Source organism: Palaemon carinicauda, chromosome 32, assembly GCF_036898095.1.
Source record: "Palaemon carinicauda isolate YSFRI2023 chromosome 32, ASM3689809v2, whole genome shotgun sequence".
NCBI lineage: Eukaryota > Metazoa > Arthropoda > Malacostraca > Decapoda > Palaemonidae > Palaemon > Palaemon carinicauda.
This window is the reverse complement of record NC_090756.1, coordinates 29,812,466-29,817,465: the sequence shown is the minus strand read 5'-3', so window position 1 is coordinate 29,817,465 and position 5,000 is coordinate 29,812,466.

The window sequence follows — 5,000 nt, the reverse complement described above, 5'->3', positions numbered from 1 at the left end:
TTAGGTTAGGTTGGGTCAGGTGTGACAGTGTTAGGCTTGGTTAAATTTGGTTTGGTTAGATTAAACCTTTAGGAGAATTAACTGAAAGTTTGAAGGTTTTCTGGCATTTCGACATCTAAAGTTATCGACGCCAATAGGTTAGGTTAAGTTAGATTAGGTCAGGTTAGGTTGGGTTAGGTTAACTTCGGTTAAGTTGGGTTGGGTTAGGTTTGGTAAGGTTAGATCAAGTTACATTGGGCCAGGCTGGGTTAGGTAGGTTTAGTATCGTTTGAGCAGAGTTTGATTAGGTTAGGTTAAGTTAAGTTAGTTTGGGTTAGGTGGAGCTTACTTCACACTTAGAAAATTATAAACCATACTATTTAAAATTTCTTTTAAAAATACTTTATATGAGAAACAATCTTAAAAAGAATGCCAGAGAAACATGGATGTCAGGTCATATATGTAAACAATTAACATACGGCATTGAAGACGATTACTCTATCCTATGAACATTTTCATGAGTCACTGTCTAGAGGCTCAATATAACTATCAATACGAAGGAAGGAAGTGATTCATTACACATTGATCTAGTTCCAAAAGAGTTAGGTGATTAATATTTCAGAGAAAACAAAATTCTGACTTGGATTTTCCTCAGAAAAGTTGAGAAATATCAAGGGAGTGAAAGCATTTCAAATAAAAGGTTTTTGGATTAGTAGAGATATCAAAAGGTTTAAAGGTCACCCATGAATGACACAGACAAGGGACAGTAACTTTGCCAAAGTAGGCAGAAAAATGTTTTAGAGACTGGCCATATATACATATGATCAGCGCCCAAGCCCACCTCCAACCAAGCCAGGACCACAGAGACCCAGGCAATGGCTGCTGATGACTTAGCAGTTTGACCTATAGGTTCCCACAAACACCCTCATCCTCAGGTCACACTAAAGAAACTAACTAGTTTGAACGGGACTCGAACCCCAGTCCAATGATCGACAGGCAGGGACGTTTCCAAAAAGAATGAATTAGTATAAGATTCTAACCTAACCTCATTTCTGTTTTGGCAAATTTCTCGTCTTAAGAACATAGATAAGTTATAAAAGCTTTCTTTATGTAATTGAATCAGTTAAATGTGCATAAAATAACTATGTAATGTGTATAGATATATTTTCTCCTCATAATATAGGTATCAGTTCCCGGATGCTCCCTCCAAGTTTTCCAAACTATTAAAACTAACACTAAAAGAAACATAGGATGTAATTAACATAGTAACATAAGGTGTTGTAAAAAAAAATCACATTAATAATATAACGGTCAACTGATGAAATTTAATGGACATAATGATGAATAATAAAATGAAAAATTACAATGAACATAATGAAGCGGACAAAATTCATTATTAACACTCATCAAAATTAGAACGATCACAGATGTCCATTTGGGCAACTCTATCGTCTGAAATTGTAGAGTATTCATTAGAGGGAGTCTAGCGCTAGGCATCAATCAATATTTAAAATAATATCCATTTAGCACTGGGACAAGGATCAATGCTTGAACACCTGACACTTACTTTACAAACCTCAATACATACTTTTCAAACAGATGACACTTACTTAACAGAATTCTACCAATTACTTTACAAATACTACCAACAAGGAGTGAGACTTACTTTACCAAGATTCCTAACAACTCAAGAGAATAATTTGGATACTGTTTTCAATGGCGCCTGGCTCCCCACTTCAATAGTAACAAAATCCTAAGGAAAGTATTAATAACAGAAGGAAAAACTTCATAATTAAAGTCGAAAACTTTCAAAATCTGCCAAACTTTTCCTATAGAAACTTCCAAAACTGAAGTTCCCTTTTCTTGCTTATTTTCTATTTCTTTATACCCTTATTATCACCAATTTAACCCCCATGCTTTCCTCTTATCGTGAATAAATTTTAAAGGCACAAAACATAATAACAATCCAAAATTGAATCCAAATGTTAGAATGATAGCGAACGACACGTGGAAGATTTGCTTTGTTTACAAAGATCCCGATCAGGTGACGATGTAGAGCGACGCTGATTGGTGGAAATTACTGTGACGTCACAAGCATTATTCTAGAATGAATTTTTTCAAAAGGAAAGATCGTAAATTTGACATGGGTCTGGATATGGCATGTTCCTACACCGAATTATATTCCAGGCTAGGCGAATAATGAAACACGATAACGGACAGTGTCAATAGAGCTTTAAATATGGTGACTGCCAAATTTTCCAACCATTCTGGAGGGGATGCATAGCATGTTCCTTGAGTGAATTGTCCAAGAATGACTTTTGTCCTGGTATCCTTTGTCTTTAGACAACTCATAAACCCAAAGAGACAGATATGCCACTGAATTTTGACTAGCAATACCGAACACACTGAGGCCAACGAAAAGAACTAAAATTGACAAAGAACATTAGAAACTAGTCTTGAAACAAATTTAGAACATATGTAGGACAAAGGTGACACAGTTTGACAACTAAAATTGACAAAGGACAGTAGAAACTAGTTTTAAAAGAAAAATTAGAATAACCTATATGTAAAACCAAGGAGACACAGTATACCAATTACAATTGACAAAAACAATAAAAACTAGTCTTAAAAAGATATTATGTAAGACAAAGGTGACACAAAGTGCCAACTAAATTTGACAAAGATCATTAGAATGTACTCTAGAAACAAAAATAAAATATATGTAAGATGAAGGTGACACATTGTGTCAACTAAAATTGACAAAGAATATTAAAAACTAGTCTTTAAAAAATAAAACATATGTAAGACAGAGGTGACATAGTGTGCCAAGTAATTTAATCAAGAACCTTAGAAACTAGTCTTGAAACACAAATAAAAGATATGTAAGACAAAGGTGACACAGTATGCCAACTAAATTTGACAAAGAACATTAGAAACTAGTCTTGAAACAAAAATAAAACATATATAAGACAAAGGTGACGCAGTGTGCCAACTAAAATTGACAAAGGGCAGTAGAAACTAGTCTTGAAACAAAAATAAAACATATGTAAGACAAAGGTGACGCAGTGTGCCAACTAAAATTGACAAAGGGCAGTAGAAACTTGTTCTGAAATCTTAATAAACAACATGTAATACAAAACTGACACAGAATCAGCAAACGCTATTCATGAATCCAAAAATAAATGCTGTGTCACTTAAAATTGACCTGGGACTGGTACACGCTGGTCCTGAACCCTAAGTTACAATTGGCTTCATTCACTCCGGTACACTTCTCTGGAATCTAAGGAAACCTCTGTGTACCGGGATGAATGAATCCAACTGTACCACCTTACTATGAAGAGACTGCAGATTCGAAGCAGAGGTTATGATAGTTATTGATCAAATGGATTGCCTTGCAAATTGCAATCAGCTCTATTGAGAAAAGTTACCAATTTTCAGGCTCCACTATTGTTGTTAATAATAATAATAATAATAATAATAATAATAATAATAATAATAATAATAATAATAATAATAATAATAATAATATTAATAATAAGGATTATGATGATGATAATGACAGAAATTAAAAGTGAACTTAATGACAAAAAAAGATTATAAAGAAAATAACTAAAAAAATAAAAAAGATGAAAATAAAAAAATATGTAATCATCTTTTATTGGAACAAAATGGTCAGAAAATAAGATAAAAGGAAATATGGTCAGAAATTGAATTTGAGTAGATAGAAATTATTAAGAGAAACTTGAAAGTAGAATCTTAAAGCAAATCCCTTCACAAACCAGAAAAGACAAAGAACCATTTGTTGAATTCTAGAGAAACATAAGATATTTGAAGCATCTTGACTTTAAAAAACAAATATGTTTGTGATTTATTAAATAAAAGAAATAAAAGTAAATAAAAGAGGGATGAATCGGACAGTTTTTTCTGAATTCCCCAAAATAAAAGATGAAAAAAAAATCGGACAAGATTTTTCTTCCTGAAACCCAGGAAAACAAAATATATTTGATGAGTCTCAGTTCTGAAAAAAGAGAATGTTTGTGATTCATTAATTCGAAATACAAAGTTTGATTAAAAAAAAAAAAAACATTAAATTTAAGAATGAAGTGTTCTCATAACTCCAGAGAGAGGAAGATCATTGAAAGAAATAGACGAATTAAGGAAATATTTCTGCTGATTGTATTTCATCATTGTTTCAACCTCTGAAGAAAAACTCCTTTTCTCCTTCAGACCACAAAAGCATAATTCAATATAAACCTCCGATCAGCATTTGAAATGTTGAAAATCATCTTCTTTTACAAGAAAATAAATTTTAAATCCTGAAAATCGTCGTATTCAAACAAATAAAAATTTGAAAATATATCGATTTAAAAAAAATTTAATTTTGAAAATCGTCTCACTTTCGAAAGAAATTGATATTTGACCACATTATTGCAATCTCGTCTTTCAGAGTTGAGTAAAGACTGTACCTTTCCGATAATTGATTAAAACCTATTGGGATTTCGATTAGAAATAAAATTCAGAGAAAATTTTGTTTGGAATATAAAACTCTATTGACTCTTTGTCTCAGTTTGATTTCTAAACCTCTTGAAAATATGACAAAAAAAAAAAAAATTCACAAGAGACAAAATGGATCTTCTCAAGTCCCTTTTATCGTTATGAACATCTGAAAGTGTCGTAATTGTTAAAGAACTTTAGAGCTTCATATATAACCATATATGTATGCATATGCTTAGGCCTATATGCATTTAAATGTTAAAACGTTTAAAGGTCGCTTGTAAATGGCACAGGCAAGGGATAGTAACAATGCCGTAGAGACCGACCATATATTCATATGATCAACACCCAAGCTCCCTCTCCATGAAGCTAGGACCAGGGAGGTCTAGGTAATGGCTATTGATGACTGGACAGGTAGCCCTATAGTCTCTCCAAACATCCACATCTTCAGTTCAAAAGGATGGTGAGGTTGCAGACACTACAAGAAACTATCGATCTTAAGTGGGTCTCGAACTCAAGCTCAATTT